General features: G+C 42.2%; 1 protein-coding gene across 2 annotated transcripts in view; it reads right to left on the reverse strand.

Annotated features, from left to right (window-relative positions):
* RALBP1 (ralA binding protein 1) overlaps positions 1-23234 on the reverse strand; it is a 52710-nt gene extending 29476 nt beyond the window's left edge. Inside the window, exon 1 of one of the 2 annotated variants that reach the window (XM_060118073.1) lies at positions 23135-23234. The gene's annotated coding sequence lies outside the window, so the exon portion shown is untranslated. Of the gene's footprint in view, positions 1-22669; positions 22750-23134 lie in introns of those variants that run through there. The other variant, XM_060118074.1, reaches the window with a different exon arrangement.
* Between the last annotated feature and the right edge of the window lie 2378 nt (positions 23235-25612).

The raw sequence follows: 25612 nt of genomic DNA on the forward strand, positions 1-25612 counted from the left end.
CCGGGATCCAGGGGCGGCTTCCCTGAGAGAACGCACGGCGCGCCTCGGGCTGGTGCAACGTCACGCCGACCTCTGCCGCTGCAGGCTCGCCCCGCACTCCGTGCCCCTCCCTCCCGCCGGGCCTGAGTGAGCCAGAGCCCCCGAAGAGGCTGCTCCTTTAACCCTGTCCTGTCTGAGCGAAGAACAGACGCCCTCCGGCGACCTACACGCAGAGGCGGGGCCAAATCCAAAGCTGAGACCCAGGAGCTGTGAGAACAAAGAAGAGAAAGGGAAACCTCTCCCAGCAGCCTCAGAAGCAGCGGATTAAAGCTCCACAATCAACTTGATGTACCCTGCATCTGTGGAATACATGAATAGACAACAAATCATCCCAAATTGAGTAGCCAGGAGTCAGTGCTGTGCCTCTGAGGTGGGAGAGCCAACTTCAGGACACTGGTCCACAAGAGACCTCCCAGATCCACATAATATCAAACGGCGAAAATCTTCCAGAGATCTCCATCTCAACACCAGCACCCAGCTTCACTCAACGACCAGCAAGCTACAGTGCTGGACACCCTATGCCAAACAACGAGCAAGACAGGAACACAACGCCACCCATTAGCAGAGAGGTGGCCTAAAATCATAAAAAGTCCACAGACACCCCAAAACACACCACCAGACGTGGACCTGCCCACCAGAAAGACAAGATCCAGCCTCATCCACCAGAACACGGGCAGTAGTCCCCTCCACCAAGAAGCCTACACAACCCACTAAACCAACCTTAGCCACTGGGGACAGACACCAAAAACAACGGGAACTACGAACCTGCAGCCTGCAAAAAGGAGACCCCAAACACAGTAACATAAGCAAAATGAGAAGACAGAAAAACACACAGCAGGAGAAGGAGCAAGATAAAAACCCACCAGACCTAACAAATGAAGAGGTAATAGGCAGTCTACCTGAAAAAGAATTCAGAATAATGATGGTAAAGATGATCCAAAATCTTGGAAATAGAATAGACAAAATGCAAGAAACAGTTAACAAGGACCTAGAAGAACTAAAGATGAATCAAGCATCGATTAAAAACACAATAAATGAAATAAAAAATACTCTAGATGGGATCAATAGCAGAATAACTGAGGCAGAAGAACGGATAAGTGAGGTGGAAGATAAAATAGTGGAAATAACTGCTGCAGAGCAAAATAAAGAAAAAAGAATGAAAAGAACAGAGGACAGTCTCAGAGACCTCTGGGACAACATTAAACGCACCAACATTCGAATTATAGGGGTTCCAGAAGAAGAAGAGAAAAAGAAAGGGACTGAGAAAATATTTGAAGAGATTATAGTTGAAAACTTCCCTAATATGGGAAAGGAAATAGTTAATCAAGTCCAGGAGGCACAGAGAGTCCCATACAGAATAAATCCAAGGAGAAATACACCAAGACACATATTAATCAAACTGTCAAAAATTAAACACAAAGAAATCATATTAAAAGCAGCAAGGCAAAAACAACAAATAACACACAAGGGAATCCCCATCAGGATAACAGCTGATCTCTCAGCAGAAACTCTACAAGCCAGAAGGGAGTGGCAGGACATAATTAAAGTGATGAAGGAGAAAAACCTGCAACCAAGATTACTCTACCCAGCAAGGATTTCATTCAGATTTGATGGAGAAATTAAAACGTTTACAGACAAGCAAAAGCTGAGAGAATTCAGCACCACCAAACCAGCTTTACAACAAATGCTAAAGGAACTTCTCTAGGCAAGAAACACAACAGAAGGAAAAGAACTACAATAACGAACCCAAAACAATTAAGAAAATGGGAATAGGAACATACATATCAATAACTACCTTAAATGTAAATGGACTAAATGCTCCCACCAAAAGACACAGACTGGCTGAATGGATACAAAAACAAGACCCATATATATGCTGTCTACAAGAGACCCACTTCAGACCTAGAGACACATACAGACTGAAAGTAAGGGGATGGAAAAAGATATTCCATGCAAATGGAAACCAAAAGAAAGCTGGGGTAGCAATTCTCATATCAGACAAAATAGACTTTAAAATAAAGACTACTAGAAGAGACAAAGAAGGACACTACATAACGATCAAAGGATCGATCCAAGAAGAAGATATAACAATTGTAAATATTTATGCACCAAACATAGGAGCACCCCAATACATAAGGGAAATATTAACAGCCATAAAAGGAGAAATCGACAGTAACACAATCATAGTAGGGGACTTTAACACCCCACTTTCACCAATGGACAGGTCATCCAAAATGAAAATAAATAAGGAAACACAAGCTTTAAATGATACATTAAACAAGATGGACTTAATTGATATTTATAGGACATTCCATCCAAAAACAACAGAATACACATTTTTCTCAAGTGCTCATGGAACATTCTCCAGGATAGATCATATCTTGGGTCACAAATCAAGCCTTGGTAAATTTAAGAAAATTGAAATTGTATCAAGTATCTTTTCCGACCACAATGCTATGAGACTAGATATCAATTACAGGAAAAGAGCTGTAAAACATACAAACACATGGAGGCTAAACAATACACTACTTAATAACGAAGTGATCACTGAAGAAATCAAAGAGGAAATTAAAAAATACCTAGAAACAAATGACAATGGAGACACGACGACCCAAAACCTATGGGATGCAGCAAAAGCAGTTCTAAGAGGGAAGTTTATGGCAATACAATCCCACCTTAAGAAACAGGAAAAATCTCGAATAAACAACCTAACCTTGCACCTAAAGCAATTAGAGAAAGAAGAACAAAAACATCCCAAAGTTAGCAGAAGGAAAAAAATCATAAAAATCAGATCAGAAATAAATGAAAAAGAAATGAAGGAAACGATAGCAAAGATCAATAAAACTAAAAGCTGGTTCTTTGAGAAGATAAACAAAATTGATAAACCATTAGCCAGACTCATCAAGAAAAAAAGGGAGAAGACTCAAATCAATAGAATTAGAAATGAAAAAGGAGAAGTAACAACTGACACTGCAGAAATACAAAAGATCATGAGAGATTACTATAAGCAACTCTATGCCAATAAAATGGACAACCTGGAAGAAATGGACAAATTCTTAGAAATGCACAACCTGCCAAGACTGAATCAGGAAGAAATAGAAAATATGAACAGACCAATCACAAGCACTGAAATTGAAACTGTGATAAAAAATCTTCCGACAAACAAAAGCCCAGGACCAGATGGCTTCACAGGGGAATTCTATCAAGCATTTAGAGAAGAGCTAACACCTATCCTTCTGAAACTCTTCCAAAATATAGCAGAGGGAGGAACACTCCCAAACTCATTCTATGAGGCCACCATCACCTCGATACCAAAACCAGACAAGGATGTCACAAAGAAAGAAAACTACAGGCCAATATCACTGATGAACATAGATGCAAAAATCCTCAACAAAATACTAGCAAACAGAATCCAACAGCACATTAAAAGGATCATACACCATGATCAAGTGGGGTTTATTCCAGGAATGCAAGGATTCTTCAATATACGCAAATCAATCAACGTGATACACCATATTAACAAACTGAAGGAGAAAAACCATATGATCATCTCAATAGATGCAGAGAAAGCTTTTGACAAAATTCAACACCCATTTATGATAAAAACCCTCCAGAAAGTAGGCATAGAGGGAACTTTCCTCAACATAATAAAGGCCATATATGACAAACCCACAGCCAGCATCGTCCTCAATGGTGAAAAACTGAAACCATTTCCACTAAGATCAGGAACAAGACAAGGTTGCCCACTCTCACCACTCTTATTCAACATAGTTTTGGAAGTTTTAGCCACAGCAATCAGAGAAGAAAAGGAAATAAAAGGAATCCAAATGGGAAAAGAAGAAGTAAAGCTGTCACTGTTTGCAGATGACATGATACTATACATAGAGAATCCTAAAGATGCTACCAGAAAACTACTAGAGCTAATCAATGAATTTGGTAAAGTTGCAGGATACAAAATTAATGCACAGAAATCTCTGGCATTCCTATATACTAATGATGAAAAATCTGAAAGTGAAATCAAGGAAACACTCCCATTTACCATTGCAACAAAAAGAATAAAATATCTAGGAATAAACCTACCTAAGGAGACAAAAGACCTGTATGCAGAAAATTATAAGACACTGACGAAAGAAATTAAAGATGATACAAATAGATGGAGAGATGTACCATGTTCCTGGATTGGAAGAATCAACATTGTGAAAATGACTCTACTACCCAAAGCAATCTACAGATTCAATGCAATCCCTATCAAACTACCACTGGCATTTTTCACAGAACTAGAACAAAAAATTTCACAATTTGTATGGAAACACAAAAGACCCCGAATAGCCAAAGCGATCTTGAGAAAGAAAAACAGAGCTCGAGGAATCAGGCTCCCTGACTTCAGACTATACTACAAAGCTACAGTAATCAAGACAGTATGGTACTGGCACAAAAACAGAAATATAGATCAATGGAACAGGATAGAAAGCCCAGAGATAAACCCACGGACATATGGTCACCTTATCTTTGATAAAGGAGGCAGGAATGTACAGTGGAGAAAGGACAGTCTCTTCAATAAGTGGTGCTGGGAAAACTGGACAGGGACATGTAAAAGTATGAGATTAGATCACTCCCTAACACCATACACAAAAATAAGCTCAAAATGGATTAAAGACCTAAATGTAAGGCCAGACACTATCAAACTCCTAGAGGAAAACATAGGCAGAACACTCTATGACATAAATCACAGCAAGATCTTTTTTGACCCACCTCCTAGAGAAATGGAAATAAAGACAAAAATAAACACATGGGACCTAATGAAACTTCAAAGCTTTTGCACAGCAAAGGAAACCATAAACAAGACGAAAAGACAACCCTCAGAATGGGAGAAAATATTTGCAAATGAAGCAACTGACAAAGGATTAATCTCCAAAATTTATAAGCAGCTCATGCAGCTCAATAGCAAAAAAACAAACAACCCAATCCAAAAATGGGCAGAAGACCTAAATAGACATTTCTCCACAGAAGATATACAGACTGCCAACAAACACATGAAAGGATGCTCAACATCTTTACTCATTAGAGAAATGCAAATCAAAACTACAATGAGATATCATCTCACACCAGTCAGAATGGCCATCATCAAAAAATCTAGAAACAATAAATGCTGGAGAGGGTGTGGAAAAAAGGGAACACTCTTGCACTGCTGGTGGGAATGTGAATTGGTACAGCCACTATGGAGAACGGTATGGAGGTTCCTTAAAAAACTACAAATAGAACTACCATATGACCCAGCAATCCCACTACTGGGCATATACCCTGAGAAAACCATAATTCAAAAAGAGACATGTACCAAAATGTTCATAGCAGCCCTATTTACAATAGCCCGGAGATGGAAACAACCTAAGTGTCCATCATCGGATGAATGGGTAAAGAAGATGTGGCACATATATACAATGGAATATTACTCAGCCATAAAAAGAAATGAAATTGAGCTATTTGTAATGAGGTGGATGGACCTAGAGTCTGTCATACAGAGTGAAGTAAGTCAGAAAGAGAAAGACAAATACTGTATGCTGACACATATATATGGAATTTAAGAAAAAAAATGTCATGAAGAACATAGGGGTAAGACAGGAATAAAGACACAGACCTACTAGAGCATGGACTTGAGGATATGGGGAGGGGGAAGGGTAAGCTGTGACAAAGTGAAAGAGCGGCATGGACATATATACACTACCAAACGTAAGGTAGATAGCTAGTGGGAAGCAGCCACATAGCACAGGGAGATCAGCTCGGTTCTTTGTGACCGCCTGGAGGGGTGGGATAGGGAGGGTGGGAGGGAGACGCAAAAGGGAGGGGATATGGGAACATATGTATATGTATAACTGATTAAATTTGTAAAATAAAAAAAAAAATTAAAAAAAAAAGACACTATGAAGAAAATGAACAGTCAAGGTAAAGACGTGGAGAACAATTTACTGTGTCTATGTGTGTGTGTCTGTGTGTATGCGCCTCACAAAAGACTTACACCCAGAATATATAAAGAACTTCTACAATTCAACAATAAACAGACAATCCAAAACAAAAATGGGCAAAAGAGTTGAGCAAACAATTTACAAAGGAAATTATATGACTGGTCAATAAGCCCACAAAAAAGCTCCACATCACTAAACATCAAAGAAATGGAAATTAAAACCACAATGAGCTATCAACAGACACCATCTAGAAGGGCTAAGATTCAAACAGAACTACAATTCCTAACATTGGTGAGGATGTGGGGCACTGGAAAGTTAAATATATTGCTGGTGGGAATGTACCATTTAACCACTTTGGAAAAGCATCAATATTTGGCAGCATCTTTTACAGTTGAACCTTTACCATATGACCCAGCAATTCCACTCCTAAGCATTTACCCAAGAGAAATGGAAACATATGTTCATGCACAGACATGATCCGAGTAACTTTATTCATACCAGATAAAAACTAGAAACACCTGCATTTCCAGTAACACTGGATAAACAAACTGTAATATGTTCACACAATGGGATATTAGCGTTTTTTAAAACGAACAAACTACTCATGTATACGACAGAACATATGAACTTCAAAAGACAGCACACCAGACACACTAGATTACATAAGGTGAGACTATTTATAGGAAGTTCTGGAACGGGCAAACTCACCTCTGTCCAAAGAATCGAGGCGTGTGGTTGTGGGGATGTGGGGGAGAGGCAGGGACTGAGCACAAAGGAGCACGAGAGAACCTTCTGGTTTGATGGCTACGTTCTGTCTCTTGATAGGCCTAAAGTCATTTCAATACTATTGACCATATTCCTTATGCTGCATGTTACATCCCTGGAGCTTTTTTTTTTTTAATAACAGGGTTTGTACCTCTTAATCCCTTTCACCTATTTCAACCCTCCACCTCCCTCCCTTCTGGCAACCACCTATTTGTTCTCTGTATCTATGAGTCTATTTTCATTTTGTTTTGCTTGTCTTGTTTTTTAGATTCCACATACAAGTGAGATCATATGGTATCTGTCTTTCTCTGTCTGACTTATTTCACTTAGCGTAATGCCCTCTAGATCCACCCAAGCCGTCACAAAAAACATTAAACTGTGCATATCACTGAAAATAAATTAATAAAATCAATAAAATCCCTCAGATGGGGGGGAAAAAGCCATGGAAGCTATATAGAGATGATCATGAGCCATTAAAAAATATGAACTCTCCTCAAACGTTGCTACTCCCACCTTTACCTTCAGCATCCCACCTCCCCCCACACCCAAAATCACTACAACAGGAATGTCTACTTTCAGTCTTTCCCAACTGAAAGCCTGTGGCTGGTACCTGTGCGAAATCTCTCTCCAGAGAAAACTGAAGGTATAAAAAGTTACTTCTGCAATATCTAACAAAAACTATTAAAAGTATATAGCAAAAACCATACATCTAGAATTTTACTTTAGAACCCCCCCAAAATTATAACATTGAAATGCAATTTTTCACATAAAGAGAACAGTTATGACAGTTATAACTGAGGTAAAGCCAAAAAAAAAAAGGTTTCATAAAACTAGACTCAAACTTAATAATCGCTTAAAAACATCCACTCCTCCAAAGAACTAGGATATGCATTGTTCTTAAAATAGTCTTTTCTGCTTATGTACCACTCTTAATCAGCACACATAATAATAATCATTCACCCATGCAAAGGGACAAAACAATATAAGTAGGAAAGACAGACTGCTAAATTAAAGTCTCCTGAAATGAGCTTTTGAGAATAACGCCAATGATTTATTAAACTTGATAATTCAACACAGAAAAAAGCCTCGTCAAGAAAACCCATAGCTTGCTTAACTAGTTCACACGTTAAGCAAATCCAGTATTTATAAACTTTCTTTATTAAATACCAGGCTGTAAGTCACTGGAAGCAGCTTTTCCTCATTTTTACAGTTTTTAAAAATAATCTGTAAATTAAGTCTCTAACCCAAATCTCTACAAGGGAGTCCAAACACTGATTCATTAGTACCTCACATACTGAACACTAACCAGCATTAACCTACCATCTGGGAATGTCCAACTTTGTAAGCAGTATTTGCACGCCCAGTACATTCTTATTCTTCAAATTTTCTCAGAATTAAAGGACAAGAGTGTCCAGATCACAAGGGACCACCTCACACCATACATGAAGAGACCCACGCCAAAGCACATCATGAGGTTTCGGGGTACAGAGGACAGAAGGATCATCCTGAAAGACTCCTGCCAGGCAGGGAAGAGGGCAAGCAACTTACATACAAAGGATCACGATCAACTTGTCAACGGGAACACTGGAAACTTAAAGACAATAAAGGAATATCTTCAAACCTCTGACAAGACAGCTAGTTCCAAGGACCATTCAAGTGCACAGGTAGAATAAAGATGTTCCAGACACACAGTGGCAAGGACTGTACTCCCCCCGTACACTTGTTCGAGAATCCTGATGCCCTGAAATGAGACCCTGATGGGCGGCAAGGAACCCCATGAAAAGCAGGCCTGTGACCAGGTAGTGACACAGTCCCTGTGACCCAGGGGAAGAAGGGCTCCAAGGACAAAGGGAGTCACAGACATCTGACTGCGGAAAAGAAGAGTAAGACCTGGTAAAGAACTGCTGGAACTTTTGGAATATATCTGTCATGAGAAAAGAGTAAAAAGCAAATAAAAATAAGAAATAACCATTAACTCTAAGAAAAAGGGAAAGGTAGATGAGAAAACGAAATTGTAGTCCACTGCCTGGCTCAGGGTCACACAGTATTTGTGTGATCATCACCATGAAAACGATGGGTGCTGACAGAATCAAACACCATGCAGGGCAGGATGATGCCGGAGGGCTGGGGGCAGGGGGCCCGGCGAAGGTCTGAGACACCCAAATCCTCATCTACCCTAACACGTAGGTTAACACAAGACGTCCAAAACTGCTATCTTCAAAAACAGCAGCTTAAGGATATTATTTAGATAAAGGAAATAAACACCAAAAAAAAAAAAAAATAGCTGAAAGGAAAAAACTAAGACCGAGAGGGGTGCAGGAGCGAGGCGGGGAACAGTGCAAGTCTTTAAACTGGGCTGGGGTCCCCAAGACCACCCGCAAGGTCGGCGATTCACTAGATGGACTCACATAAGTCAGCAAACAGTCATGCTCACGGCTGCGATTCATTACAGAGAAAGGACACAAAGCAAAAAAACAAAGGAAAAGGCACAAGGAACCAGGCACATGCTCCCGGAGGTCCCCGGGCAGTGGAGTCACAGGGACATGTGTGAAGCACCATGTGCTGGGCAGCTCCTCACTCACAGCCCGAGGTCCCCGTGGAGCCCGGTCACATCGGTGTTCTCCGCCGGGCGGGTACCGAAATCCCAGACTGCCAGAAAGACGGCAGGTGTTATGCGTAAACCACACTGTTTTACAAACCGCTGAGGCCCAGTAAGCTACTCTTCTCATTTAGAGGAAGTTTTATATGCTGTAGGGAACAGGTATATAAAGAGAAATCCCCATCAAGGGATTTTTCTTAAAACATGAATATTACTATCCAAGAAAACAAATGTTAAGTTTATAAACTGAGGTGAGACAAATAATCCTTCAGACGAGGCAGATAAGGTTTAGAGGGTTTCCTATCATCCACAGTGAAATCCTCACCATGCAAATATGTGCGAGGTTTATGGTGTGTGCCCCGTGATGCAGACCAGTATACACAGTTACAGGACTGAGTAATTTCTCATGCACACTCCCACAGACCAACTGTCAGCCCATTAGGCTGTTACATAATTAGTCCTTTCAAATCTTCCAGCATTTGCTTAGGTCTATACTTCAGTAGAGATTTTACTCTTGGGTTACTGTTTCTTTTCCGTACTCTCCTTATAGATCATCAAACTTAATCTTTATTTTAGTTTCTCCCCTACCCCCAGGAGCTTATCCAAACAAATAAACTTTCAATTAGCATCTCACATGCCACTCACAGAAATTCACTGAATGACATCGTGATTTAATGTTTTCCACTCAACATTCTCAGTGTCACTGATTAAAACAATATGCCTGAGATAAGATATGTGTGTAAAATCAGTTTAAAAGATGTGAAATTCCGAAGTTCATCATAATGAATACGAACGTATGAATGTCTTTTTAAGGCTGACAATAACTTTTACATGACTGATAAGAAAACAGAAAAATTCACAAGTTATTTTAGGACACTGATATAATGCAAAATGTAAAAATCAATGTCCAGATGAAACAGAAATCTAAAGGGCACAGATTATGCCCATTATTTAAGTGAACGTTCAAACTCTGAGGATCAGAATGCCAGGTGCTGGAAAATGAGCAGCCAAAACATACAGGATCTAGCAGCCAGAAATAATCCCACCTTCTGCCTGGGATGAAAGGCTGCAGAGGACACAATCCAGCTCTACATACAGCTGTCCAAATCAAAGAGTATGTATGTGTATTAAGTATGGGGAGAAAAGTCCACATTGCCTTTACACAAAATCAAAGGTGCTACCATCAGCAGTCACTCTAATTCAGAGGACAAAAAAAAAAGTTTTCTTATTAAAAAAATAAATATCGGGCCTCCCTGGTGGCGCAGTGGTTGAGAGTCCGCCTGCTGATGCAGGGGATACGGGTTCGTGCCCCGGTCTGGGAGGATCCCATATGCCGCGGAGCGGCTGGGCCCGTGAGCCATGGCCGCTGGGCCTGCGCATCCGGAGCCTGTGCTCCCAACGGGAGAGGCCACAACAGTGAGAGGCCCGCATACCGCAAAAAAAAAGAAAAATAAATAAATAAATAAAAATAAAAAATAAAAATAAATATCATTTGGTATTTACCAGTAAAACAGCACATTTTTAAAGTAGTGATATATCCTTTGGCTGGGGAGGAGAGTGGTGTCTTTCCTGCCACATTTCATAATCACAAAATCTATTCTCAAGTAAATGGTAAATTAGAAGTTAACTTGGGGCCGGGGGAGACCAACAAACGTTATTTAATAATTTTTGAAATGCACACCATTGGTTACAACAGAAACTGGGTAAAAGTATCTAGTCCATGGTTCCCAGACAGTGCGCAGAGGCACCCAGAGCACTGTAAGCAAACTCATCCCAGCCACGGGGAGCTTAAGGGAAACAGAGCGGTATTCAACATCTGCCAGACGCTGTACAAACTACCAACTAAAAGAAGTTCAGTTTCAACATTAGACTGTGCACATTCCTTTCAACAGCATACCTCTGTGAAGCTGGGTTTTCTGGGGTAGCTATGATTTAAAGAAAAAAAAGAAAAATGGGGGACTTCCCTGGTGGCGCAGTGGTTAAGAATCCACGGGTTCGAGCCCTGGTCTGGGAAGATCCCACATGCCGCGAAGCAACTAAGCCCGTGCATCACAACTACTGAGCCTGCACTCTAGAGCCCATGAGCCACAACTACTGAGCCCGTGTGCCACAATTACTGAGCCCGTGTGCCACAATTACTGAAGCCCACACGCCTAGAGCCTGTGCTCTGCAACGAGAAGCCACCACAATGAGAAGCCCACGCACCACAACGAAGAGTAGCCCCCGCTCGCCACAACTAGAGAAAGCCCACGCGCAGCGACGAAGACCCAATGCGGCCAAAAATAAATAAATAAATTTATTTATTTATTTATTTTTAAAAAATCAACATGGGACAAGAAGTAAGGGTGGTGCTGTTCAATATGATTGCAATGTATTATAAGCTGTGTGGTGTCCAACAGGCACACACAGACCACTAATTTTAGTTATTTAAGAGTGAAATAATTTATTTTCTCTTTCAGCTTATGTGTACTATTTTTCAAATGGTTACTAACTTGCCAAGCCATAAGTACGAATTTAGTTGTGTGGGCCTAACAACATCATTCAGCATACTATTAAGCATTTCCATTAGGCTGACACCAGGTCTAAGAGCAAGATATGTATAAGATGAGGCTGAAATATCGTGTCACAAAAGAAAGATGTTATGAAAGATGCTTGGAATCAAGACAAAAGGACTCAGAAGTCAACTAGAAGAAGCTCTCACTGGCCAAAGATGGGACACTATATGAGCGCCAATAAAATTAATAACTGCCATGAACTAAAGTATCAAGTATATTTAAATCCACGAGTTCATAATGATACTCAAAAATAAAATTTGGGCTTCCCTGGTGGCGCAGTGGTTGAGAGTCCGCCTGCCAATGCAGGGGACATGGGTTCATGCCCCGGTCCGGGAAGATCCCACATGCCACAGAGCGGCTGGGCCCGTGAGCCATGGACGCTAAGCCTGCGCGTCTGGAGCCTGTGCTCCGCAACGGGAGAGGCCACAACAGTGAGAGGCCCACGTACAACAAAAAAAAATTTTTTTTAATAAATAAAATAAAATTCATTGGTCACTTTGGAGGATGCTAGAGAACCATGTAATTATTTGGAATAACTGGTAAATAGAGGGGGTGGGGAAGCATTTATCCTGAATCTGCTATTCAAAGTGTTGTTCAGTGAAGTTTCTTTTAATCAAAATCTTCCATCTAATAAAGAAATAAAAGACTGTCACCACTTAATAAGCAATTTAAAAATAGATACTGGCAACGATCAATGACTGCTAACAACACAGACAAAAAAGAGAGAAAATCACACCAGCCTCGCAAAAATAAACTAATGAAAACTTAATCTGATTAAGCCTCAAAATCTGGGGATATGCAATTTAGTTTCTTTAGTTAATACCAAAGAAAAAGAGAGGGGAAGGAGGAAGAGTGGGGGGATGAACTTAAAAATTAAGAGACTTAAGACCAAAAATGAGAAGACAAGCCACAGACTGGGAGAAAATATTTGTAAAAGATATACCTGATATAGGACTATTATCCAAACTGCACAAAGAACTCTTAAAACTCAACAATAAGAAAACAAGCCAATTGAAGACACTTCACCAAAAAAAGATATACAAATGACAAATAAGCATATGAAAAGATGCTCCATATCATGTATCATTGGGGAATTACAAATTAAAACAAAAATGAACGTGACTAAAATAAATCTAGATTTTTAAAAATTTATTTTTAAAAAAAATTTTTTGTAACTGTGGTGACAGATGTTAACTAGGCTTATTGTGGTGATCATTTCACAATATATACAAATATCAGATAATTATGTTGCACACCTGAAACTAATATCATGTTACATGTCAATTATACCTCAGATTTTTTTTAAAATGACCTTAAGAAAGAAATAAGATACCACTATACATCTATTATAATGGCCAAAATTCAAAACACTGACAACACCAAGCACTGACGAGGATGTGGCACAACAAGAACTCTTATCAGTGCTGGTGGGAAGGCAGAACGGTGCAGTCACTTTGGAAGACAGTTTGGCAGTTTCCTACAAAACTAAATATACTCCTTCCATACAATTCAGCAATCATGTCCTTGGTGACTTTGGTATTTGCCCAAGGAGTTGAGAACTTATGTCCTTACAAAAACCTGCACATGGATGTTGACAGCAGCTAACTTATAGAAGTACGTTTATTCATAATTGCCAAAACTTGGAAGCAACCGAGATGTCCTTTGGTAGGTAAATGGATAAATAAAACTGTGCTAGAATCCAAACAATGGAATATTATTCCACAGTAAAAAGAAATGAGCTCTCGAGCCATGAAAAGACATGGAGGAAACTTAAATGCCTATCACTAAGTGAAAGAAGCCAGTCTGAAAAGGCTCCATAACGGATGATTCCAATTGCATGACATTCTGGAAAAAGCAAAACTATGGAGAAAACAAAAACATCAATGGTTGCTAAGGGTTGGGGGAGGAGGGGGAGAGAAGGATGAACAGGCAGAGCACAGAAGATTTTTAGGGCAGTGAAAATACTGTATGATACCATAGTGATGGATACATGTTGTTATAAATTTGTCCAAACCCACAGAGTGTACAACATCAAGAGTGAACTGTAATGTAAACTATGGCCTTCGGGTGGCAATGCATGTCAATGTCAGGTCCTCACTTGTAACAAACGTCCCATCTGGTGGGGGATGCTGATAATGGGAGAGGCTGTGCATGTGTGGGGCTGGGGGCGTATGGGAAATCTCTGTACCTTCCTCTCAATTTTGCTGTGAACCCAAAACTGCTCTCAAAAAATAAAGTCATTTATTTTTATTTATTTATATATGCTCATTTTCTTAAAATGCTAAACTTAGTTGAAAAATGTAGCATGGTATCTGCTGCTTTTTAATTGCTTGTTACCATTCTAGGGGGATAACAAAATGGACTCCAGTGAGCTTTTTCCTCATTTTTATATTCACACTTTCTTCTCCCATAATTTTCCGCAGAAAGTCAAAGTTCTTTTTTTTTTTTTTTGGCCGTGCCACGCGGCTTGCGAGATCTCAGTTCCCCCACCAGGGACTGAACCTGGGCCATGGCAGTGAGAGCCTGGAATCCTAACCACTAGGCCACCAGGGAACTCCCTAGAAAGTCAAAGTTCTTGATTCGCTATTTCTACTTTGGAAGGAACAACTGAAAATTACTAACATCTTAAAATTACAGCTTCAATTTATGAGTTTTCCTTTAAAAGCTTTCTTCCCAGTGGGGGAGAGGGGAGCTTTCTTCCCTCATCTCCCCCTCCCTCCTTTTTCTCAATAGTAGTTACTTATCCAAATATATTTATCTAAAGGCACCTATCACTGGCAGGTTGGCGAAAGAGCTTATTCATAAAAAGATTAAGGAGAAAGTCCCAATCACATAAAGACACTGTTTTTATAACTGAAAAACACACCTCATTTTTAAACAATGGCAAGGGCATGCACTTTTATTCTCAACCTGTCACAATATCTGGCTTTCAATTTGTAGTGCTTTTGAATTAATTTAACTTTCAATTGAGAATGAAGGGTCATGCTTCATTACATCAAGGTACCAGCTCTGAAGCAATTCCAAATGAGTACTAGCATTTTTGTTTTTAGTTACCTTTTAGGCAAAAGCTTCATATTTAAATATCTGTACAACGTTTCAAGGTGATCAGTTTGAAGGGCTTCATTCAAACTGATCAAATGTAAAGAAACAGGCCTAGTGCTTGGTACACAGTAAGCACTCAACAAATAAATGCCTTATTCCACAATTTACATCATGACTGTTTAGAACAGAATTATACATGTTTACACATTCTTTGCCTGTATGTGTATAAAACATCTCTGGAAGAATATACAAGAAAATATTAAGGTGTGGTCTCTTCAGTGGTATCTTTAATGGCTGAGGAAAACACAATCATATTATTTCCATCTCACCCAGGCCCCCATTCCTCAGTAAAGAAACTGGGAGATACCCTGATGGAGAAAGAATACGGTAAACAGGAAGTAATACAGCACAGTCGTAGGCTTGACTAAGTACCATCACCCTTCATAGCCTGGGCTTCCCTATCTGTAAATACTGACATCTACCTGGCACGGCACTGCCAAGACTAAACAAAATGGTATTCCTGGTACTCAGTAAGTAGCAATAATAATTATTAATCAATATTTAACTCTGCTATTAACTATACAAAACACTACAAAAATATCTAGACAAAACTTGAGATTTTATAAACTATATCCTCCCCCCCAATAAAAGTGTGAAAAAGGAAGAGTTTTACTGCTTTTTCCTTCCTTGACTCCCATTTTAAAAGACCTTCACAAAATCATAAGCACATTGAAAAAAAACACCATAAACAAATGTAAGAAGCCAAGAAAAAACTTAGGGAAAAAATACTGGCACTAGACATGACAAATACTTTTCAAAATTAATTTTTAAAAAAGAAAAATGGTTGAGGATTTGAACATGAAGCACACAAATACTTTTAAAATGAAAAAACAGGGAATTTAAAAGATGTTCTTTTTCACCCACCAATTTTCTAAAGATGAACAAGTCTGATACCCAAAAATGGGAGGGTGTGAAGAAAGAGACACGTTCACACGCTACTGGTTAAAGTGTAAACTGTTACATTTAGAAGGACAATTTAGCAACACCTACCAAAAATTAATATTCTGACCTAGCAATTCACTGTTAAAACCTTAGCCCCCCTTCCCTGGTGGCGCAGTGGTTGAGAGTCTGCCTGCCAATGCAGGGGACACGGGTTCGAGCCCTGGTCTGGGAGGATCCCACATGCCGCGGAGCAGCTGGGCCCGTGAGCCACAACTACTGAGCCTGTGCTCCGCAACAAGAGAGGCTGCGACAGTGAGAGGCCCGCGCACCGCGATGAAGAGTGGCCCCCGCTCGCCGCAACTAAAGAAAGCCCTCGCACAGAAACAAAGACCCAACACAGCCAAAAATAAATAAATAAATAAATAAAAATTAAAAAAACCCTTAGCCCCCAAATACACAAAAGTAAGCAAAGCACTGTTTATGTTTATTATGTTACATCTCTACAAGCACCTCAAATTCCTTAGAAAAAAAGCAAAGAACAGAGAAAGAGAAAATACTAACCCAACTATATGCTGTCTACAAAAAATTCACTTGAACTATAGTGACAGAGGCAGCCTAAAAATAAATGGAGTACTAAATAAACAGATGGAGTGCTGTAAAACGACAGCTTAAGGAACTCCAAAAGTTCACCCCTCCATAAAAGCACCTAAACTCGGTCAGAATCAACTTTTTCACAACACTGGAAACTAAGCAAAAGCTTGCAGCAATCCAGGGAGCACTTATTCAAGAAAAACAGCTGAATCTTGCTTAAGAACATAGAACGTTGTGGTATTTAACTTTCTCTAGTCCTATCCTGGGTTTCCCAGATCAGTGGCACCCTTGAAAATAACAGCCCACATTCCCAGCACAGGTTCAGCAGAACAAACCTCATTTGCAAACAAACTGAAATTATTATTCCAGGCTCCCTGGAAGACCTACCTGCTGAAAAGGCTTGCTTTATCTCACCTAAATGCTGCTAACTCAGAACCCCTCCAGGGTAAGGCCACTAGGGGGCTGGCAGAGGTTTTAGCTGCTACCACCCGAAGCATCAGATAACAGCTGGGGCAAACACTACGACCAAAACCTTGAGAGGTGTTTTGGGGAACAGTGACCTTGAACAGCTTCAACAAATTCCTGGAAATCTAGGAGAAACGTGTGCGCGCAGGGCTATGTACAGGCTCAGAAGTTTCGCCAGACGAAGAATTCTTGGTTAGCATTTTTTTTCTTTCAATACTTTGACTATGTCATCCCACTGCCTTGTGGCTTCTACCGTTTCTCATGAGAGGTCAGCTGATAATGATATTGAGAATCCCCTGTATGTGATGAGCCACTTCTCTCTTGCTACTTTAAAGATTCTCTCCTTGTCTTTGTCCTTAAACTAGTTGATTAAGATGTGTCTCCGGTGGATCTCATTGAGTTTATCCTACCAGAGAAAGCCCTCCACCCTCACCTCTGGATGACCTTGACCTCTGTACAAACAGGAAATGAAAGCTAAGACAGAGTTGTAAAGTGGTTGAGTACTGAAGGTACACCCCCAAGAGATGCACAGCACCCCTCTGAAAATATTGGGAGATGTTTTTGGTACTAAATGTTTAAGGAAATCTCTGTCCAATCATTAGCTGAAGCCTCTGTTCTGTTAGCTTACTGGTCAGCTAATGACTGGACATTAGCTGCCAAAAGAATAAAACAGGAATAAATGTAACCAAGGAGGTGAAAGACGCATACACTGCTAACTACAAAACACTGCTGAGAGAAATTAAAGTAGACCTAAATAAACCCCTTTTTAATGGATTGAAAGATTCAGTATCATTAAGACAACAATGTATTGCTGTAACTCAGTGATCTATAGCTCCACGGCAAAATTTCAACAGCCTTTTTTGCAGAAATGGAAATCTGATCCTCAGTTTAATATGGAATTGCAACAGGCCCTGAATAGCCACAAAAAAATAATGAAGGAGAACAAAGTTAGAAGACTCACACTTCCTGATTTCAAAAGGTACTACAAAACTAGCATAACCAAAGCAACCTGGCATTAGGATAAACATATAGACCTACACAGTCGATTTGAAGAGTCTAGAAATAAACCCAAACATCCTCGGTCCATTGATTTTCAACAAGGGTGTCAAGACTATTCAATGGGGAAAGAATGGTCACTTCAACAGATGGGAACGGGATAATTAGATTTCCTCACACAAAATATGGATCCAATCTCAGACCATATACAAAAATTCACTCAAGATGAATCAACATCTAAATATAAGAACTAACCTAAACTAAGGTTTTAGAACTAAGAACTAAATATAAGAATAAAACTCCTAGAAGAAAGCACAGTGTAAATCTTCAAGCCCTTGGATTTGGCAATGGATTCTTAGATATGATACCAAAATCATGAGTAACAAAAGAAAAAATAAATTGTACTTCATCAAAAGTGAAAACCTTTGCCTTGGGCATTAACAAGAAAGTAAAACTACCCAGAGAATGGAAGAAAATATTTGCATATCATATATACTGATAAGGGTCCAGCATCCAGAATATGTAAAGGAACATTTACAACTCAACAACAAGAAGATGAACAACCCAATGTTAAAACAGGCAAAGGACTTGAATAACTATTTCTCCAAAGAAGATATACAAATGGCCAATAAGCACATGAAAAGATATTCAACATCATCAGCCACCAGGGAAACTCAGATCAAACCCACAATGAGATACCAATTCACACCTACCAGTATAGCTAAAATTTTAAAAACCAGAAAATAACAAGTGTTGGTGAGGATATGGAGAAATCAGAGTCCTTACACTGGACAGTGAAATGGTGCAGCTGCTTTGGGAAACAGTTTGGCAGTTCCTCATACTGTTCAACATAAAAGTCACCACATGATCCGGCAATTCTACTCCTAGGTATATACCCAGGAACAATGAAAACATATTTCTACAAGAAAACTTGCACATTCACACTAGGACTATTCATAATAGCCACAAAGTAAATAACAACTTAAATGTTCATCAACTGATGAATAGATAAACAAAATGTGGTATGACCAGACAGTGGAATATTACTCAGCAATAAAAAGGAATGGAGTACTGACACCTGCTACAATATAGACGGACCTTGAAAACATGATGCTGAGTAAAGAAAGACGGTCACAAATGGTTACATATATGATTCCATGTACATGAAATATCCAGAATAGGCAAAACCACAGAAACAGAAAGTAGATTAGTGGTTGCTAGTGAGTGGAAGCAGGGGGAATGGTGAATGGCTGACAATGAAGAAGAGGGGTAATGAAAAGGTTCTAAAACTGCTCGTAGAGGTGGTTGCACAACTCTGAATACACGAAAAACCACTGAATTGTTGTGCACTTTAAAAGGATCAATTTTATGTTATATGAATATCTCAATAAAGCTGTCATAAGAAGAGCAGGCTCAAGTCTCTGCCAAGTTAAAACTCCCTTCTTAACCCTTTATTACCCTCTGCTAACACTTCTTTCTATTCTTCCCTTCACAGCTAAGATTTGTTTATTCTTGAAATAACCTACATTTGTTTTCTCCACTCCCTGACCTCCCATTAACTCAACTCAAACTTAGCTCCCTCCCCAATTGGTAGCATTAAGTAGGATGCTAAGAAACTGCTCTCATTTAGTTAGCAAATTCAACAGACTCCTAAAAATCCATGTTTCACTCGAGTTCTCAAAGCATTTGAAATATAGCTTCCTTTATTCTTATTTTTTCTGGAGAGGCAGTTGTGAAGTATAGTTTCCTTTTGAAATGATCCCATTTGGGCTTCTACAACATCTCCTCATGATTTCTCAGCATTTCTCAACACATAGGAATTTCCCTTTCCAGTTCTTCTTCTCTCTGGCTTCAAATGCTATTGCTCTCCATGGCCTATTTCCAGGACCATGCTCCATCAGTAAACTCTTCCTATGCCGGGTTACCTAAATCAAAGGCTTCAGGAACCACCTATAACATAGCCTGATGACCCTCCTATCAAGACCTTTCTCTTGTGCTCCAAACCCACACACAAGCACTTCCACCTGGATGTTTTACAGGTAACTCCTACCCAGTGTATCCAAAAGCTAAAATACTGTTCCTCCCCAGATTTGCTCCTCTTCCTGAACTCCCTGTCTCAGCATACTTTACCGTTTGTTGTCTATTCAATCACCTAAGTTAAAATCCAAGTCATCTTATCCTACTATTTCTCTCTCACTCCCCAAATCCAAGTGTCACTGAACCCTATTAATTCTGCCTCCTAAATATTTGTGCTGTTAACTTATTCCTCTGCATCTCCACTGATCCTACCTTAGTTTCGGCCCTTACCTGTCACCTCAATTATTACAAAAACTCCTCACCAGTCTTCCTGCATCCTAATTGTTGTCCCTCCATCCCTTCTGAAATCTATACTCTACAATACCAGAATGATCTTTCTAAAATGAAAACCTTATCATGACTCTTTCCTGGTTAAAATCCATAAGCTCTCTTATTATCTATAGGAAAAGCCCTCGAGAATCCTCAGAACGGCACGAAGTACTTGAGGACTGATCTGTGCACCCTCATCGTATGCTACTTACCCTGTAAGCCCAATGCTACAGCTGCAGAGAACCACTTCCCGTTCTTGCGATGCTCTCGCTCCTCCTGTCCAACTTTCCCTTGGCCTTCCTTTCCTTTCCTAAGATTTCTGCCTCAGTCATGCCTAAACCTTCTTCGGGTTCAAGGACATAAAGTATAAAGCACCTAATACAATGCTTGACACACAGCAAGGAGTTACAGTGAGTTGAGAGGCTTAGACCTCTTCTTCATCCTGACTCAGTGACTCTTGTCTGCTTCGAGGTTAGGCTGACTTACATCACCTGTCTACAAGACTACTCCTAATTTGGTCTCTGCCTACGTCCCCAGTTTCACGTCTTGCCACCACCCTCGGCCCTCGTCAGCCATACCTGCAGATCCTACAACTCACTCTGTTCGGACTCCCGCACTTTTCTCACACTGCTCCTCCCGCCTAAATGCCCATCCTTTCTAAGCCTGTATACTCACTGCTCTCATCCTCTCCCATATGCTTTTCCTGACCACTGTCCCTTGCTCAATCTCTCCTCCTCTTCCTTCAAGACACAGACCACTGCCTCCTTTGTACACCCACTGCACTCCCCGTCCTTCCTCCGCTCAGAACAACCTTAAAAACATATTGTCCTTGTGGAAGTTGAAGTGAGAAAGTCTTACCACCCTGAAGGCAGGGGCACTGCCTCATCCATCTGTAAGTCTCCACAGTACCTGCTGCACAGAAATTACACTAAATGACCTGCATTTCCCCTTATTCCCTCTACATATACTAACCTAAGTTCCTATCAGAGATTTTCGTTCAAAAAAGAAAGAACATACTTTTGGGTTACATTCTGGGCCCAACCTCTCCTTGCCAAGCAAACACCTGTACAAATTAAAGTTAATATGCACTTTCTGATACCACTTCTGTTTTTTCTAAAGTAGGGGAGAAATGGTCCCTGGAAGATCTAAAATGAGAAAACTATTTTAAAGAGGCAGTAAATTATGTCGCATAGCTTCAAGATACTCTGTTTAAAGAATTATTTCCCAACGGTCACTGTTAAACTAGCCCACCTCGCTTACATCTACGGGTCACTTTGAAAAGTGGAAACCCTTCTCCTAACTTCCTTCCTACCTCCACTACTTGCCAATACAGTTTACAGCAATTACTCATTCTCAGGAAGATACTCAGAAAGGAATTATCAAGTCACCAAGATAATTCGGAAGGCAGAAAGTGAAGTTCCCTTTCTCATTCCCAGGCCCACTTATTCATTTAGAAGCGCTGCCTCCGTGGCCAGCAAACCACAGGTGGGCCTGTTCCTTATCATCGCTACTTGAATATTCTGTGAACTACCGCCCAGCATGATGGACTGCCTGCCACCCAAAGTGCTGCAGCGCGGGGACAAGCCCGCTCCACCCAACAGATCGTTTAGTGAAAGCTCTCCTAATGAGGCTCGTCGGTGTGTTAACTCAGCGTCCAAACGACGGTATTTGCACCTGCACGTTCAAAACCCCTCGAGTTAACATTTTAATTATTTTCAAGCATTCGATCAGGCCTTAGAGGAAAGATGCTCTGCTTGCTCAAGACGGAGGCTCTGGAGTCATGAATCCCCAAACCTGAAGCAGCATAAGGACTTCAAGTAAGGCTGAGATGTGGGATATCTGGCGAAACCTGTTTCACTCCCACAACGATAAACAAACACACACACGCACCCAGCTGACCTCCATAAGAGCCTTTGGGCGCCAGCCCGCTTGACAAGGAGTTGTGAAAAGAATTCCCAACTCGGCTCTGCCGGTGCCCTCGCAGCACCCAGGAGCCCCACCTCTTCCACGAGCCCTCCCTCCTCACCGGGCGCGCACCGGAGACCCGTCAGCATCCCGGCCGCGATTATGTAAAAGACCGAGTCCCTCTCCCCCGTCCGAGGCCCGGGCCCCGGGGAGGGCCCGGCTCCCCACCCTCACCGCCCAGACCCAAGAGCCCCGGTCAGCGAGCGGGAGAAACGGGCAGGGCGGGCCGGAGCCGCGGACAAGCCACCAGAACCAGCCGCCCCCGCCAGCCACGCCCCCGCCCAGCCGCCCCGCGAGAGCCCGGCCCCGTAGCCGCTTGACAGACGCCACGGGAAGGCGCGCGGACGGCTTCGGACAGCGGGGCCCCGCCACGACCCCCGCCCTCCCCGCCGCCCGCCACTGACCTGCGCCGCCGCCGCGCGACCGCCTGCCGCCGCCACCGCCTCCTGCGCTGCGCCCCCGGCCGGCCTCGGGTGCCCCATTCCCACCCCGCCCCAGCCTCCGCCTGTTTACAATGATTGGGACAGAACCGGGCGAGCCGGCTCAGAGCGCACGCGCACTCCCTCCTCCCGCTGCACCCTGCTTCCCGAGTCCTCCTCTCGGCGCTGACGGCCGGGGACGTCCAGGGCCGGCGCCCTGTGCCCCCGCGCGGGGCACGCTGGGATGGGTAGTCCTCGGAAACCCAGCGCCCAGTCCGCAGGCGGCCCTCCGCCGGGAGCCGCACTACAACACCCAGGAAGCATGGCGCCTGCCCGGCCGAGGGGCCAACTGGGGAGACCCGGGAGCGCGCGAGAGAACGCGCCGCGCCAGAGCTCCGCCAGCGCCTGCGCAGTTCCTGGTGGTCGGGGGCCGGGAGGACGCGCGCTTACCCGCGCGAACTCCGTGAGGACGGTTGGGGGCAGAGCCGGCCGAGGTCCGGAGAAGGGCAGACGCTGTCTTGCCCACGCTCCGGGCAGCCTGTTCCCCAGCTACGGAGGCGCAGACCTTCTGCACCGCGGGCTTCAGCCTTAACCAGTTAAACCGGCCCGGAGGCCGGCCCAGCCGCCGCTGGGTGGGGCTCTCCCCGGCCCGGGCTGGGAGGGGAGTCTGGCTTGGGGTGGGGACTTTTGCTGGGGGTTTGGATGCAGGAAGTGCCGTGGGCTTCCGAGGAGAAATTTGTCTAGAACTCCGTATCGGGACTGGCCTCAGCATTCCTAAAATGGGTGTCGACGAGGACCTCCCTCGGTCCTTGCGGCGCAGCGGGGCCCCCACCATGTACCGAGGAGGTCCTGAATCAGAGCCGCCCTCTGCACGGTTAGCTTGCAGACAGAACTGGATCTAGAGTAAGATGGAAATGACCGCATTTCCTCCGGAAACCCTTCACAAAGGCTTCAAGAATTATCCTGCTAATTCATGGCTGGAAATCAGGGATCTTTTTACGTGTTCTTGTCTTATAAAGTTTGGCAGTTTTATTAGGAGGATGATAAGATTGGGGATGGATGGGCCTTCCCAATCACTTCCATTCCTGCGTGCGATACTCTCTTTACAACTTCATTTCATGTTTAGACTGACCTCTACTCCATCCTGCCCTGTTCCTCCCAAAGCAGCCTGCGTCCAGTCTGACAATAGGTCTCTCCCTTGTACCCTGCATTTCTTAGTCAAGTTCAGCCCCCTCCGCCTAACATTCAAGAAGAGCCCACAATTAGATACCAAGATGGTCTGTGTGTGGTAGCCATTGTTTTCTGACTTTTTGAAAAGCTTTCTTATTGCCCCTCTGGCAACAGAACGGTGTCCTCTCACCACTGGGATGGGCATGTTACCTTGCCAGGTACAATACTCTGCCTCTGGCAACAATGATTGGGCCAAGGGATGGGCACTGACCCATGTCGGGCACTATTGAGCCCTTGCTGGAAATTGCTACATGGACACAGAAAAGGGAGAGAAGATAGCGTCTTACTGTGGTAACTGCTGATGGCCATGTTATTCGCAACGTAAAGAGGGCTTTCTGCAGCAGCAATGAATGAGGCCAAAACGGGAGTGTGGGGTTGGGGAAAGGAGGGGGAGAGAATCCGGGAGTTGGCAGCATGAAGACTGGCTTCAGCCTCAGAGGCCATGGTTTGTATAGCTCTTTTAAAGTGCTTTGAGGATGTGAACCTAGCTGGGTGAGCCAATGCAATTATTTATTATTTAGGGCTAATTTGTGTTGCCTAACACAAATTTGTTGGTTGCCTCCTGAGATTCATTCCTCCCATTTAAGCCATGCAGCATAATCGTTTCCTCTGGTGGCTGAGCCTTTCCGGGATGGTCCTGTAACCCAATCAGAACCAGTGAGACCCACCGAGACTTGGGTTGGGGCTTCTAGTAAACTGCAGCATCCTTGCTCTTCTGGTATGGTGTAAATTTATGAGGTCTGGAAAGGTGGCAACTGTTTTGCTCCTACAGGAAGAAAGCCTGAAGGGACAGGGTTTAGGAGAAAGGCACCAAAAGAGGCTAAGATGAAGTCAGTACTATCAAATGTGCACTAAGAAGAAGAACCTTACGTTTGTTGCATCATTAGAGCTGCACTGTCAAACCTCACCTTTCTGACCTGTCCTGTAGACGATCCTATAGACTGTTTAGAATTGTGAGCCATAAATTTCCTGTATTGTTTAAACAAGTTTGTACTGGGGGGTTTTCTGTGTCTCAAAATTCTAAAAGTCATAAGTAACTCAGTTGGATTTCTTTTACTAAATGTTGAAAAGTGCTGACTAATATAGGTTCCTACTTAAAGAGAAACTGTGAAAAAGACTTTCAGCTCTGGTTATATGACACAGTCAACAATTCCTCTGCACACAAAGCAAGTATAAATAAAATTGGACAAAATTGTCAAACACAACCGATTGTTTCACGGCATTGGAAATCAAACACAATTTGAGAAACATCTATTCTTGAAAACTGCTAAAAATTCTAGTAGGAACTGTAGATGTCTGTGAACTTCTTGCCTGAGGCTGCTTCTTTCCTGCCCTGTTGCCCCAGAACTATAGTTTTACTAGTGTAGTTTTAACTAGTGTAGGTGGGGCTAGCCAAGAAAACTAGTAGCTTTGCTGCTGGAGGGGGTGGACTCGATTTGTGGTGGGAGGTCAAACACCATGGCTTTGACAGCTGAAGGGAATATTATAATAGTGCATCTGCTATGGAAGACAGCATGGTGGTTCCTCAAAATATTAAACACAGAATTACCATTTGCTCCAGCAATTCCCCTTCTGAGTATATACTCAACTGAAATCAGAGACTCAAAGAGATACTTGTACATCCACATTTATAGCAGCATTATTTGCAATAGCCTAAAGGTGGAAGCAACCCAAGTATCCATTGATGGATGATTGGGT

This window comes from Mesoplodon densirostris, chromosome 15, assembly GCF_025265405.1.
Source record: "Mesoplodon densirostris isolate mMesDen1 chromosome 15, mMesDen1 primary haplotype, whole genome shotgun sequence".
NCBI lineage: Eukaryota > Metazoa > Chordata > Mammalia > Artiodactyla > Ziphiidae > Mesoplodon > Mesoplodon densirostris.